The following is a 16,081-nucleotide window of genomic DNA, read 5'->3' on the forward strand; positions in this document are numbered from 1 at the left end:
TGTCATATTCCGCTCCAGGAGTTCCATCATAGCTCCTCACTGTCGCTGGGAGGAAGTTTTCTCCTCCGCTCGCCCCTTCCACCGTCATTTTCTCTCTACCCACCCTTGCCTCCTTTTCCGCGCAGCTCTCGATTCCCCCCTCTCTTTCGCACCCTCCATGTCATATTCCGCTCCAGGAGCTCCATCATAGCTCCTTGCTGTCGCTGGGAGGATGTTTTCTCCTCCGCTCGCCCCTTCCACCGTCATTTTCTCTCTACCCACCCTTGCCTCCTTTTCCGCGCAGCTCTCAATTCCCCCCTCTCTTTCGCACCCTCCATGTCATATTCCGCTCCAGGAGTTCCATCATAGCTCCTCACTGTCGCTGGGAGGATGTTTTCTCCTCCGCTCGCCCCTTCCACCATCATTTTCTCTCTACCCACCCTTGCCTCCTTTTCCGCGCAGCTCTCGATTCCCTCCTCTCTTTCGCACCCTCCATGTCATATTCCGCTCCAGGAGTTCCATCATAGCTCCTCACTGTCGCTGGGAGAAAGTTTTCTCCTCCGCTCGCCCCTTCCACCGTCATTTTCTCTCTACCCACCCTTGCCTCCTTTTCCGCGCAGCTCTCGATTCCCCCCTCTCTTTCGCACCCTCCATGTCATATTCCGCTCCAGGAGCTCCATCATAGCTCCTTGCTGTCGCTGGGAGGATGTTTTCTCCTCCGCTCGCCCCTTCTACCGTCATTTTCTCTCTACCCACCCTTGCCTCCTTTTCCGCGCAGCTCTCGATTCCCCCCTCTCTTTCGCACCCTCCATGTCATATTCCGCTCCAGGAGTTCCATCATAGCTCCTCACTGTCGCTGGGAGGATGTTTTCTCCTCCGCTCGCCCCTTCCACCGTCATTTTCTCTCTACCCACCCTTGCCTCCTTCTCCGCGCAGCTCTCGATTCCCCCCTCTCTTTCGCACCCTCCATGTCATATTCCGCTCCAGGAGCTCCATCATAGCTAATCGCTGTCGCTGGGAGGATGTTTTCTCCTCCGCTCGCCCCTTCCACCGTCATTTTCTCTCTACCCACCCTTGCCTCCTTTTCCGCGCAGCTCTCGATTCCCCCCTCTCTTTCGCACCCTCCATGTCATATTCCGCTCCAGGAGTTCCATCATAGCTCCTCACTGTCGCTGGGAGGATGTTTTCTCCTCCGCTCGCCCCTTCCACCGTCATTTTCTCTCTACCCACCCTTGCCTCCTTTTCCGCGCAGCTCTCGATTCCCCCCTCTCTTTCGCACCCTCCATGTCATATTCCGCTCCAGGAGTTCCATCATAGCTCCTCACTGTCGCTGGGAGGATGTTTTCTCCTCCGCTCGCCCCTTCCACCGTCATTTTCTCTCTACCCACCCTTGCCTCCTTTTCCGCGCAGCTCTCGATTCCCCCCTCTCTTTCGCACCCTCCATGTCATATTCCGCTCCAGGAGTTCCATCATAGCTCCTCACTGTCGCTGGGAGGATGTTTTCTCCTCCGCTCGCCCCTTCCACCGTCATTTTCTCTCTACCCACCCTTGCCTACTTTTCCGCGCAGCTCTCGATTCCCCCCTCTCTTTCGCACCCTCCATGTCATATTCCGCTCCAGGAGTTCCATCATAGCTCCTCACTGTCGCTGGGAGGAAGTTTTCTCCTCCGCTCGCCCCTTCCACCGTCATTTTCTCTCTACCCACCCTTGCCTCCTTTTCCGCGCAGCTCTCGATTCCCCCCTCTCTTTCGCACCCTCCATGTCATATTCCGCTCCAGGAGCTCCATCATAGCTCCTTGCTGTCGCTGGGAGGATGTTTTCTCCTCCGCTCGCCCCTTCCACCGTCATTTTCTCTCTACCCACCCTTGCCTCCTTTTCCGCGCAGCTCTCGATTCCCCCCTCTCTTTCGCACCCTCCATGTCATATTCCGCTCCAGGAGTTCCATCATAGCTCCTCACTGTCGCTGGGAGGATGTTTTCTCCTCCGCTCGCCCCTTCCACCATCATTTTCTCTCTACCCACCCTTGCCTCCTTTTCCGCGCAGCTCTCGATTCCCTCCTCTCTTTCGCACCCTCCATGTCATATTCCGCTCCAGGAGTTCCATCATAGCTCCTCACTGTCGCTGGGAGGAAGTTTTCTCCTCCGCTCGCCCCTTCCATCGTCATTTTCTCTCTACCCACCCTTGCCTCCTTTTCCGCGCAGCTCTCGATTCCCCCCTCTCTTTCGCACCCTCCATGTCATATTCCGCTCCAGGAGCTCCATCATAGCTCCTTGCTGTCGCTGGGAGGATGTTTTCTCCTCCGCTCGCCCCTTCTACCGTCATTTTCTCTCTACCCACCCTTGCCTCCTTTTCCGCGCAGCTCTCGATTCCCCCCTCTCTTTCGCACCCTCCATGTCATATTCCGCTCCAGGAGTTCCATCATAGCTCCTCACTGTCGCTGGGAGGATGTTTTCTCCTCCGCTCGCCCCTTCCACCGTCATTTTCTCTCTACCCACCCTTGCCTCCTTCTCCGCGCAGCTCTCGATTCCCCCCTCTCTTTCGCACCCTCCATGTCATATTCCGCTCCAGGAGCTCCATCATAGCTAATCGCTGTCGCTGGGAGGATGTTTTCTCCTCCGCTCGCCCCTTCCACCGTCATTTTCTCTCTACCCACCCTTGCCTCCTTTTCCGCGCAGCTCTCGATTCCCCCCTCTCTTTCGCACCCTCCATGTCATATTCCGCTCCAGGAGTTCCATCATAGCTCCTCACTGTCGCTGGGAGGATGTTTTCTCCTCCGCTCGCCCCTTCCACCGTCATTTTCTCTCTACCCACCCTTGCCTCCTTTTCCGCGCAGCTCTCGATTCCCCCCTCTCTTTCGCACCCTCCATGTCATATTCCGCTCCAGGAGTTCCATCATAGCTCCTCACTGTCGCTGGGAGGATGTTTTCTCCTCCGCTCGCCCCTTCCACCGTCATTTTCTCTCTACCCAACCTTGCCTCCTTCTCCGCGCAGCTCTCGATTCCCCCCTCTCTTTCGCACCCTCCATGTCATATTCCGCTCCAGGAGCTCCATCATAGCTCCTCGCTGTCGCTGGGAGGATGTTTTCTCCTCCGCTCGCCCCTTCCACCGTCATTTTCTCTCTACCCACCCTTGCCTCCTTTTCCGCGCAGCTCTCGATTCCCCCCTCTCTTTCGCACCCTCCATGTCATATTCCGCTCCAGGAGTTCCATCATAGCTCCTCACTGTCGCTGGGAGGATGTTTTCTCCTCCGCTCGCCTCTTCCACCGTCATTTTCTCTCTACCCACCCTTGCCTCCTTTTCCGCGCAGCTCTCGATTCCCCCCTCTCTTTCACACCCTCCATGTCATATTCCGCTCCAGGAGTTCCATCATAGCTCCTCACTGTCGCTGGGAGGAAGTTTTCTCCTCCGCTCGCCCCTTCCACCGTCATTTTCTCTCTACCCACCCTTGCCTCCTTTTCCGCGCAGCTCTCGATTCCCCCCTCTCTTTCGCACCCTCCATGTCATATTCCGCTCCAGGAGCTCCATCATAGCTCCTTGCTGTCGCTGGGAGGATGTTTTCTCCTCCGCTCGCCCCTTCCACCGTTATTTTCTCTCTACCCACCCTTGCCTCCTTTTCCGCGCAGCTCTCGATTCCCCCCTCTCTTTCGCACCCTCCATGTCATATTCCGCTCCAGGAGTTCCATCATAGCTCCTCACTGTCGCTGGGAGGATGTTTTCTCCTCCGCTCGCCCCTTCCACCGTCATTTTCTCTCTACCCACCCTTGCCTCCTTTTCCGCGCAGCTCTCGATTCCCCCCTCTCTTTCGCACCCTCCATGTCATATTCCGCTCCAGGAGTTCCATCATAGCTCCTCACTGTCGCTGGGAGGAAGTTTTCTCCTCCGCTCGCCCCTTCCACCGTCATTTTCTCTCTACCCACCCTTGCCTCCTTTTCCGCGCAGCTCTCGATTCCCCCCTCTCTTTCGCACCCTCCATGTCATATTCCGCTCCAGGAGCTCCATCATAGCTCCTTGCTGTCGCTGGGAGGATGTTTTCTCCTCCGCTCGCCCCTTCCACCGTCATTTTCTCTCTACCCACCCTTGCCTCCTTTTCCGCGCAGCTCTCGATTTCCCCCTCTCTTTTGCACCCTCCATGTCATATTCCGCTCCAGGAGTTCCATCATAGCTCCTCACTGTCGCTGGGAGGATGTTTTCTCCTCCGCTCGCCCCTTCCACCGTCATTTTCTCTCTACCCACCCTTGCCTCCTTCTCCGCGCAGCTCTCGATTCCCCCCTCTCTTTCGCACCCTCCATGTCATATTCCGCTCCAGGAGTTCCATCATAGCTCCTCACTGTCGCTGGGAGGATGTTTTCTCCTCCGCTCGCCCCTTCCACCGTCATTTTCTCTTTACCCACCCTTGCCTCCTTTTCCGCGCAGCTCTCAATTCCCCCCTCTCTCTCGCACCCTCCATATTACATCCAGCTCCAGGAGCTCCATCATAGCTCCTCGCTGTCGCTGGGAGGATGTTTTCTCCTCCGCTCGCCCCTTCCACCGTCATTTTCTCTCTACCCAACCTTGCCTCCTTCTCCGCGCAGCTCTCGATTCCCCCCTCTCTTTCGCACCCTCCATGTCATATTCCGCTCCAGGAGCTCCATCATAGCTCCTCGCTGTCGCTGGGAGGATGTTTTCTCCTCCGCTCGCCCCTTCCACCGTCATTTTCTCTCTACCCACCCTTGCCTCCTTTTCCGCGCAGCTCTCGATTCCCCCCTCTCTTTCGCACCCTCCATGTCATATTCCGCTCCAGGAGTTCCATCATAGCTCCTCACTGTCGCTGGGAGGAAGTTTTCTCCTCCGCTCGCCCCTTCCACCGTCATTTTCTCTCTACCCACCCTTGCCTCCTTTTCCGCGCAGCTCTCGATTCCCCCCTCTCTTTCGCACCCTCCATGTCATATTCCGCTCCAGGAGTTCCATCATAGCTCCTCACTGTCGCTGGGAGGATGTTTTCTCCTCCGCTCGCCCCTTCCACCATCATTTTCTCTCTACCCACCCTTGCCTCCTTTTCCGCGCAGCTCTCGATTCCCCCCTCTCTTTCGCACCCTCCATGTCATATTCCGCTCCAGGAGTTCCATCATAGCTCCTCACTGTCGCTGGGAGGAAGTTTTCTCCTCCGCTCGCCCCTTCCACCGTCATTTTCTCTCTACCCACCCTTGCCTCCTTTTCCGCGCAGCTCTCGATTCCCCCCTCTCTTTCGCACCCTCCATGTCATATTCCGCTCCAGGAGCTCCATCATAGCTCCTTGCTGTCGCTGGGAGGATGTTTTCTCCTCCGCTCGCCCCTTCCACCGTCATTTTCTCTCTACCCACCCTTGCCTCCTTTTCCGCGCAGCTCTCGATTCCCCCCTCTCTTTCGCACCCTCCATGTCATATTCCGCTCCAGGAGTTCCATCATAGCTCCTCACTGTCGCTGGGAGGATGTTTTCTCCTCCGCTCGCCCCTTCCACCGTCATTTTCTCTCTACCCACCCTTGCCTCCTTCTCCGCGCAGCTCTCGATTCCCCCCTCTCTTTCGCACCCTCCATGTCATATTCCGCTCCAGGAGCTCCATCATAGCTAATCGCTGTCGCTGGGAGGATGTTTTCTCCTCCGCTCGCCCCTTCCACCGTCATTTTCTCTCTACCCACCCTTGCCTCCTTTTCCGCGCAGCTCTCGATTCCCCCCTCTCTTTCGCACCCTCCATGTCATATTCCGCTCCAGGAGTTCCATCATAGCTCCTCACTGTCGCTGGGAGGATGTTTTCTCCTCCGCTCGCCCCTTCCACCGTCATTTTCTCTCTACCCACCCTTGCCTCCTTTTCCGCGCAGCTCTCGATTCCCCCCTCTCTTTCGCACCCTCCATGTCATATTCCGCTCCAGGAGCTCCATCATAGCTCCTTGCTGTCGCTGGGAGGATGTTTTCTCCTCCGCTCGCCCCTTCCACCGTCATTTTCTCTCTACCCACCCTTGCCTCCTTTTCTGCGCAGCTCTCGATTCCCCCCTCTCTTTCGCACCCTCCATGTCATATTCCGCTCCAGGAGTTCCATCATAGCTCCTCACTGTCGCTGGGAGGATGTTTTCTCCTCCGCTCGCCCCTTCCACCGTCATTTTCTCTCTACCCACCCTTGCCTCCTTCTCCGCGCAGCTCTCGATTCCCCCCTCTCTTTCGCACCCTCCATGTCATATTCCGCTCCAGGAGCTCCATCATAGCTCCTCGCTGTCGCTGGGAGGATGTTTTCTCCTCCGCTCGCCCCTTCCACCGTCATTTTCTCTCTACCCACCCTTGCCTCCTTTTCCGCGCAGCTCTCGATTCCCCCCTCTCTTTCGCACCCTCCATGTCATATTCCGCTCCAGGAGTTCCATCATAGCTCCTCACTGTCGCTGGGAGGATGTTTTCTCCTCCGCTCGCCCCTTCCACCGTCATTTTCTCTCTACCCACCCTTGCCTCCTTTTCCGCGCAGCTCTCGAATCCCCCCTCTCTTTCGCACCCTCCATGTCATATTCCGCTCCAGGAGCTCCATCATAGCTCCTCGCTGTCGCTGGGAGGATGTTTTCTCCTCCGCTCGCCCCTTCCACCGTCATTTTCTCTCTATCCACCCTTGCCTCCTTTTCCGCGCAGCTCTCGATTCCCCCCTCTCTTTCGCACCCTCCATGTCATATTCCGCTCCAGGAGTTCCATCATAGCTCCTCACTGTCGCTGGGAGGATGTTTTCTCCTCCGCTCGCCCCTTCCACCGTCATTTTCTCTCTACCCACCCTTGCCTCCTTCTCCGCGCAGCTCTCGATTCCCCCCTCTCTTTCGCACCCTCCATGTCATATTCCGCTCCAGGAGTTCCATCATAGCTCCTCACTGTCGCTGGGAGGATTTTTTCTCCTCCGCTCGCCCCTTCCACCGTCATTTTCTCTCTACCCACCTTTGCCTCCTTTTCCGCGCAGCTCTCGATTCCCCCTCTCTTTCGCACCCTCCATGTCATATTCCGCTCCCGGAGTTCCATCATAGCTCCTCACTGTCGCTGGGAGGAAGTTTTCTCCTCCGCTCGCCCCTTCCACCGTCATTTTCTCTCTACCCACCCTTGCCTCCTTCTCCGCGCAGCTCTCGATTCCCCCCTCTCTTTCGCACCCTCCATGTCATATTCCGCTCCAGGAGCTCCATCATAGCTCCTCGCTGTCGCTGGGAGGATGTTTTCTCCTCCGCTCGCCCCTTCCACCGTCATTTTCTCTCTACCCACCCTTGCCTCCTTTTCCGCGCAGCTCTCGATTCCCCCCTCTCTTTCGCACCCTCCATGTCATATTCCGCTCCAGGAGCTCCATCATAGCTCCTCGCTGTCGCTGGGAGGATGTTTTCTCCTCCGCTCGCCCCTTCCACCGTCATTTTCTTTCTACCCACCCTTGCCTCCTTTTCCACGCAGCTCTTGATTCCCCCCTCTCTTTCGCACCCTCCATGTCATATTCCGCTCCAGGAGCTCCATCATAGCTCCTCGCTGTTGCTGGGAGGATGTTTTCTCCTCCGCTCGCCCCTTCCACCGTCATTTTCTCTCTACCCACCCTTGCCTCCTTCTCCGCACAGCTCTCGATTCCCCCCTCTCTTTCGCACCCTCCATGTCATATTCCGCTCCAGGAGCTCCATCATAGCTCCTCGCTGTCGCTGGGAGGATGTTTTCTCCTCTGCTCGCCCCTTCCACCGTCATTTTCTCTCTACCCACCCTTTCCTCCTTTTCCGCGCAGCTCTCGATTCCCCCCTCTCTTTCGCACCCTCCATGTCATATTCCGCTCCAGGAGCTCCATCATAGCTCCTCGCTGTCGCTGGGAGGATGTTTTCTCCTCCGCTCGCCCCTTCCACCGTCATTTTCTCTCTACCCACCCTTGCCTCCTTCTCCGCACAGCTCTCGATTCCCCCCTCTCTTTCGCACCCTCCATGTCATATTCCGCTCCAGGAGCTCCATCATAGCTCCTCGCTGTCGCTAGGAGGATGTTTTCTCCTCTGCTCGCCCCTTCCACCGTCATTTTCTCTCTACCCACCCTTTCCTCCTTTTCCGCGCAGCTCTCGATTCCCCCCTCTCTTGTGCACCCTCCATGTCATATTCCGCTCCAGGAGCTCCATCATAGCTCCTCGCTGTCGCTGGGAGGATGTTTTCTCCTCCGCTCGCCCCTTCCACCGTCATTTTCTCTCTACCCACCCTTGCCTCCTTCTCCGCGCAGCTCTCGATTCCCCCCTCTCTTTCGCACCCTCCATGTCATATTCTGCTCCAGGAGCTCCATCATAGCTCCTCGCTGTCGCTGGGAGGATGTTTTCTCCTCCGCTCGCCCCTTCCACCGTCATTTTCTCTCTACCCACCCTTGCCTCCTTCTCCGCGCAGCTCTCGATTCCCCCCTCTCTTTCGCACCCTCCATGTCATATTCCGCTCCAGGAGCTCCATCATAGCTCCTTGCTGTCGCTGGGAGGATGTTTTCTCCTCCGCTCGCCCCTTCCACCATCATTTTCTCTCTACCCACCCTTGCCTCCTTCTCCGCGCAGCTCTCGATTCCCCCCTCTCTTTCGCACCCTCCATGTCATATTCCGCTCCAGGAGCTCCATCATAGCTCCTCGCTGTCGCTGGGAGGATGTTTTCTCCTCCGCTCGCCCCTTCCACCGTCATTTTCTCTCTACCCACCCTTGCCTCCTTTTCCGCGCAGCTCTCGATTCCCCCCTCTCTTTCGCACCCTCCATGTCATATTCCGCTCCAGGAGCTCCATCATAGCTCCTCGCTGTCGCTGGGAGGATGTTTTCTCCTCCGCTCGCCCCTTCCACCGTCATTTTCTTTCTACCCACCCTTGCCTCCTTTTCCACGCAGCTCTTGATTCCCCCCTCTCTTTCGCACCCTCCATGTCATATTCCGCTCCAGGAGCTCCATCATAGCTCCTCGCTGTTGCTGGGAGGATGTTTTCTCCTCCGCTCGCCCCTTCCACCGTCATTTTCTCTCTACCCACCCTTGCCTCCTTCTCCGCACAGCTCTCGATTCCCCCCTCTCTTTCGCACCCTCCATGTCATATTCCGCTCCAGGAGCTCCATCATAGCTCCTCGCTGTCGCTGGGAGGATGTTTTCTCCTCTGCTCGCCCCTTCCACCGTCATTTTCTCTCTACCCACCCTTTCCTCCTTTTCCGCGCAGCTCTCGATTCCCCCCTCTCTTTCGCACCCTCCATGTCATATTCCGCTCCAGCAGCTCCATCATAGCTCCTCGCTGTCGCTGGGATAATGTTTTCTCCTCCGCTCGCCCCTTCCACCGTCATTTTCTCTCTACCCACCCTTGCCTCCTTCTCCGCGCAGCTCTCGATTCCCTCCTCTCTCTCGCACCCTCCATATTACATCCAGCTCCAGGAGCTCCATCATAGCTCCTCGCTGTCGCTGGGAGGATGTTTTCTCCTCCGCTCGCCCCTTCCACCGTCATTTTCTCTCTACCCACCCTTGCCTCCTTCTCCGCGCAGCTCTCGATTCCCCCCTCTCTTTCGCACCCTCCATGTCATATTCCGCTCCAGGAGCTCCATCATAGCTCCTCGCTGTCGCTGGGAGGATGTTTTCTCCTCCGCTCGCCCCTTCCACCGTCATTTTCTCTCTACCCACCCTTTCCTCCTTTTCCGCGCAGCTCTCGATTTCCCCCTCTCTTTCGCACCCTCCATGTCATATTCCACTCCAGGAGCTCCATCATAGCTCCTCACTGTCGCTGGGAGGATGTTTTCTCCTCCGCTCGCCCCTTCCACCGTCATTTTCTCTCTACCCACCCTTGCCTCCTTCTCCGCGCAGCTCTCGATTCCCCCCTCTCTTTCGCACCCTCCATGTCATATTCTGCTCCAGGAGCTCCATCATAGCTCCTCGCTGTCGCTGGGAGGATGTTTTCTCCTCCGCTCGCCCCTTCCACCGTCATTTTCTCTCTACCCACCCTTGCCTCCTTCTCCGCGCAGCTCTCGATTCCCCCCTCTCTTTCGCACCCTCCATGTCATATTCCGCTCCAGGAGCTCCATCATAGCTCCTTGCTGTCGCTGGGAGGATGTTTTCTCCTCCGCTCGCCCCTTCCACCATCATTTTCTCTCTACCCACCCTTGCCTCCTTCTCCGCGCAGCTCTCGATTCCCCCCTCTCTTTCGCACCCTCCATGTCATATTCCGCTCCAGGAGCTCCATCATAGCTCCTCGCTGTCGCTGGGAGGATGTTTTCTCCACCGCTCGCCCCTTCCACCGTCATTTTCTTTCTACCCACCCTTGCCTCCTTTTCCACGCAGCTCTTGATTCCCCCCTCTCTTTCGCACCCTCCATGTCATATTCCGCTCCAGGAGCTCCATCATAGCTCCTCGCTGTTGCTGGGAGGATGTTTTCTCCTCCGCTCGCCCCTTCCACCGTCATTTTCTCTCTACCCACCCTTGCCTCCTTCTCCGCACAGCTCTCGATTCCCCCCTCTCTTTCGCACCCTCCATGTCATATTCCGCTCCAGGAGCTCCATCATAGCTCCTCGCTGTCGCTGGGAGGATGTTTTCTCCTCTGCTCGCCCCTTCCACCGTCATTTTCTCTCTACCCACCCTTTCCTCCTTTTCCGCGCAGCTCTCGATTCCCCCCTCTCTTTCGCACCCTCCATGTCATATTCCGCTCCAGGAGCTCCATCATAGCTCCTCGCTGTCGCTGGGAGGATGTTTTCTCCTCCGCTCGCCCCTTCCACCGTCATTTTCTCTCTACCCACCCTTGCCTCCTTCTCCGCGCAGCTCTCGATTCCCCCCTCTCTTTCGCACCCTCCATGTCATATTCCGCTCCAGGAGCTCCATCATAGCTCTTCGCTGTCGCTGGGAGGATGTTTTCTCCTCCGCTCGCCCCTTCCACCGTCATTTTCTCTCTACCCACCCTTGCCTCCTTTTCCGCGCAGCTCTCGATTCCCCCCTCTCTTTCGCACCCTCCATGTCATATTCCGCTCCAGGAGCTCCATCATAGCTCCTCGCTGTCGCTGGGAGGATGTTTTCTCCTCCGCTCGCCCCTTCCACCGTCATTTTCTCTCTACCCACCCTTGCCTCCTTTTCCGCGCAGCTCTCGATTCCCCCCTCTCTTTCGCACCCTCCATGTCATATTCCGCTCCAGGAGCTCCATCATAGCTCCTTGCTGTCGCTGGGAGGATGTTTTCTCCTCCGCTCGCCCCTTCCACCGTCATTTTCTCTCTACCCACCCTTGCCTCCTTTTCCGCGCAGCTCTCGATTCCCCCCTCTCTTTCGCACCCTCCATGTCATATTCCGCTCCAGCAGCTCCATCATAGCTCCTCGCTGTCGCTGGGATAATGTTTTCTCCTCCGCTCGCCCCTTCCACCGTCATTTTCTCTCTACCCACCCTTGCCTCCTTCTCCGCGCAGCTCTCGATTCCCTCCTCTCTCTCGCACCCTCCATATTACATCCAGCTCCAGGAGCTCCATCATAGCTCCTCGCTGTCGCTGGGAGGATGTTTTCTCCTCCGCTCGCCCCTTCCACCGTCATTTTCTCTCTACCCACCCTTGCCTCCTTCTCCGCGCAGCTCTCGATTCCCCCCTCTCTTTCGCACCCTCCATGTCATATTCCGCTCCAGGAGCTCCATCATAGCTCCTCGCTGTCGCTGGGAGGATGTTTTCTCCTCCGCTCGCCCCTTCCACCGTCATTTTCTCTCTACCCACCCTTTCCTCCTTTTCCGCGCAGCTCTCGATTTCCCCCTCTCTTTCGCACCCTCCATGTCATATTCCACTCCAGGAGCTCCATCATAGCTCCTCACTGTCGCTGGGAGGATGTTTTCTCCTCCGCTCGCCCCTTCCACCGTCATTTTCTCTCTACCCACCCTTGCCTCCTTCTCCACACAGCTCTCGATTCCCCCCTCTCTTTCGCACCCTCCATGTCATATTCCGCTCCAGGAGCTCCATCATAGCTCCTCGCTGTCGCTGGGAGGATGTTTTCTCCTCTGCTCGCCCCTTCCACCGTCATTTTCTCTCTACCCACCCTTTCCTCCTTTTCCGCGCAGCTCTCGATTCCCCCCTCTCTTGCGCACCCTCCATGTCATATTCCGCTCCAGGAGCTCCATCATAGCTCCTCGCTGTCGCTGGGAGGATGTTTTCTCCTCCGCTCGCCCCTTCCACCGTCATTTTCTCTCTACCCACCCTTGCCTCCATTTTCCACGCAGCTCTCGATTCCCCCCTCTCTTTCGCACCCTCCATGTCATATTCCGCTCCAGGAGTTCCATCATAGCTCCTCACTGTCGCTGGGAGGATGTTTTCTCCTCCGCTCGCCTCTTCCACCGTCATTTTCTCTCTACCCACCCTTGCCTCCTTTTCCGCGCAGCTCTCGATTCCCCCCTCTCTTTCGCACCCTCCATGTCATATTCCGCTCCAGGAGTTCCATCATAGCTCCTCACTGTCGCTGGGAGGATGTTTTCTCCTCCGCTCGCCCCTTCCACCGTCATTTTCTCTCTACCCACCCTTGCCTCCTTTTCCGCGCAGCTCTCGATTCCCCCCTCTCTTTCGCACCCTCCATGTCATATTCCGCTCCAGGAGTTCCATCATAGCTCCTCACTGTCGCTGGGAGGAAGTTTTCTCCTCCGCTCGCCCCTTCCACCGTCATTTTCTCTCTACCCACCCTTGCCTCCTTTTCCGCGCAGTTTTCGATTCCCCCTCTCTTTCGCACCCTCCATGTCATATTCCGCTCCAGGAGCTCCATCATAGCTCCTTGCTGTCGCTGGGAGGATGTTTTCTCCTCCGCTCGCCCCTTCCACCGTCATTTTCTCTCTACCCACCATTGCCTCCTTCTCCGCGCAGCTCTCAATTCCCCCCTCTCTTTCGCACCCTCCATGTCATATTCCGCTCCAGGAGCTCCATCATAGCTCCTCGCTGTCGCTGGGAGGATGTTTTCTCCTCCGCTCGCCCCTTCCACCGTCATTTTCTCTCTACCCACCCTTGCCTCCTTCTCCGCGCAGCTCTCGATTCCCCCCTCTCTTTCGAACCCTCCATGTCATATTCCGCTCCAGGAGCTCCATCATAGCTCCTCGCTGTCGCTGGGAGGATGTTTTCTCCTCTGCTCGCCCCTTCCACCGTCATTTTCTCTCTACCCACCCTTTCCTCCTTTTCCGCGCAGCTCTCGATTCCCCCCTCTCTTTCGCACCCTCCATGTCATATTCCGCTCCAGGAGCCCCATCATAGCTCCTCGCTGTCGCTGGGAGGATGTTTTCTCCTCCGCTCGCCCCTTGCACCGTCATTTTCTTTCTACCCACCCTTGCCTCCTTTTCCACGCAGCTCTCGATTCCCCCCTCTCTTTCGCACCCTCCATGTCATATTCCGCTCCAGGAGCTCCATCATAGCTCCTCGCTGTTGCTGGGAGGATGTTTTCTCCTCCGCTCGCCCCTTCCACCGTCATTTTCTCTCTACCCACCCTTGCCTCCTTCTCCGCACAGCTCTCGATTCCCCCCTCTCTTTGCACCCTCCATGTCATATTCCGCTCCAGGAGCTCCATCATAGCTCCTCGCTGTCGCTGGGAGGATGTTTTCTCCTCTGCTCGCCCCTTCCACCGTCATTTTCTCTCTACCCACCCTTTCCTCCTTTTCCGCGCAGCTCTCGATTCCCCCCTCTCTTTCGCACCCTCCATGTCATATTCCGCTCCAGGAGCTCCATCATAGCTCCTCGCTGTCGCTGGGAGGATGTTTTCTCCTCCGCTCGCCCCTTCCACCGTCATTTTCTCTCTACCCACCCTTGCCTCCTTTTCCGCGCAGCTCTCGATTCCCCCCTCTCTTTCGCACCCTCCATGTCATATTCCGCTCCAGGAGCTCCATCATAGCTCATCGCTGTCGCTGGGAGGATGTTTTCTCCTCCGCTCGCCCCTTCCACTGTCATTTTCTCTCTACCCACCCTTGCCTCCTTCTCCGCGCAGCTCTCAAATCCCCCCTCTCTTTCGCACCCTCCATGTCATATTCCGCTCCAGGAGCTCCATCATAGCTCCTCACTGTCGCTGGGAGGATGTTTTCTAATCCGCTCGCCCCTTCCACCGTCATTTTCTCTCTACCCACCCTTGCCTCCTTCTCCGCGCAGCTCTCAATTCCCCCCTCTCTTTCGCACCCTCCATGTCATATTCCACTCCAGGAGCTCCATCATAGCTCCTCGCTGTCGCTGGGAGGATGTTTTCTCCTCCGCTCGCCCCTTCCACCGTCATTTTCTCTCTACCCACCCTTGCCTCCTTCTCCGCGCAGCTCTCGATTCCCCCCTCTCTTTCGAACCCTCCATGTCATATTCCGCTCCAGGAGCTCCATCATAGCTCCTCGCTGTCGCTGGGAGGATGTTTTCTCCTCTGCTCGCCCCTTCCACCGTCATTTTCTCTCTACCCACCCTTTCCTCCTTTTCCGCGCAGCTCTCGATTCCCCCCTCTCTTTCGCACCCTCCATGTCATATTCCGCTCCAGGAGCTCCATCATAGCTCCTCGCTGTCGATGGGAGGATGTTTTCTCCTCCGCTCGCCCCTTCCACCGTCATTTTCTTTCTACCCACCCTTGCCTCCTTTTCCACGCAGCTCTCGATTCCCCCCTCTCTTTCGCACCCTCCATGTCATATTCCGCTCCAGGAGCTCCATCATAGCTCCTCGCTGTTGCTGGGAGGATGTTTTCTCCTCCGCTCGCCCCTTCCACCGTCATTTTCTCTCTACTCACCCTTGCCTCCTTCTCCGCACAGCTCTCGATTCCCCCCTCTCTTTCGCACCCTCCATGTCATATTCCGCTCCAGGAGCTCCATCATAGCTCCTCGCTGTCGCTGGGAGGATGTTTTCTCCTCTGCTCGCCCCTTCCACCGTCATTTTCTCTCTACCCACCCTTTCCTCCTTTTCCGCGCAGCTCTCGATTCCCCCCTCTCTTTCGAACCCTCCATGTCATATTCCGCTCCAGGAGCTCCATCATAGCTCCTCGCTGTCGCTGGGAGGATGTTTTCTCCTCTGCTCGCCCCTTCCACCGTCATTTTCTCTCTACCCACCCTTTCCTCCTTTTCCGCGCAGCTCTCGATTCCCCCCTCTCTTGCACACCCTCCATGTCATATTCCGCTCCAGGAGCTCCATCATAGCTCCTCGCTGTCGCTGGGAGGATGTTTTCTCCTCTGCTCGCCCCTTCCACCGTCATTTTCTCTCTACCCACCCTTTCCTCCTTTTCCGCGCAGCTCTCGATTCCCCCCTCTCTTTCGCACCCTCCATGTCATATTCCGCTCCAGGAGCTCCATCATAGCTCCTCGCTGTCGATGGGAGGATGTTTTCTCCTCCGCTCGCCCCTTCCACCGTCATTTTCTTTCTACCCACCCTTGCCTCCTTTTCCACGCAGCTCTCGATTCCCCCCTCTCTTTCGCACCCTCCATGTCATATTCCGCTCCAGGAGCTCCATCATAGCTCCTCGCTGTTGCTGGGAGGATGTTTTCTCCTCCGCTCGCCCCTTCCACCGTCATTTTCTCTCTACCCACCCTTGCCTCCTTCTCCGCACAGCTCTCGATTCCCCCCTCTCTTTCGCACCCTCCATGTCATATTCCGCTCCAGGAGCTCCATCATAGCTCCTCGCTGTCGCTGGGAGGATGTTTTCTCCTCTGCTCGCCCCTTCCACCGTCATTTTCTCTCTACCCACCCTTTCCTCCTTTTCCGCGCAGCTCTCGATTCCCCCCTCTCTTTCGCACCCTCCATGTCATATTCCGCTCCAGGAGCTCCATCATAGCTCCTCGCTGTCGCTGGGAGGATGTTTTCTCCTCCGCTCGCCCCTTCCACCGTCATTTTCTTTCTACCCACCCTTGCCTCCTTTTCCACGCAGCTCTCGATTCCCCCCTCTCTTTCGCACCCTCCATGTCATATTCCGCTCCAGGAGCTCCATCATAGCTCCTCGCTGTTGCTGGGAGGATGTTTTCTCCTCCGCTCGCCCCTTCCACCGTCATTTTCTCTCTACCCACCCTTGCCTCCTTCTCCGCACAGCTCTCGATTCCCCCCTCTCTTTCGCACCCTCCATGTCATATTCCGCTCCAGGAGCTCCATCATAGCTCCTCGCTGTCGCTGGGAGGAAGTTTTCTCCTCTGCTCGCCCCTTCCACCGTCATTTTCTCTCTACCCACCCTTTCCTCCTTTTCCGCACAG

Source organism: Pelophylax lessonae (assembly GCF_965119305.1).
Source record: "Pelophylax lessonae genome assembly, chromosome: 13".
NCBI classification, from domain to species: Eukaryota; Metazoa; Chordata; class Amphibia; order Anura; family Ranidae; genus Pelophylax; species Pelophylax lessonae.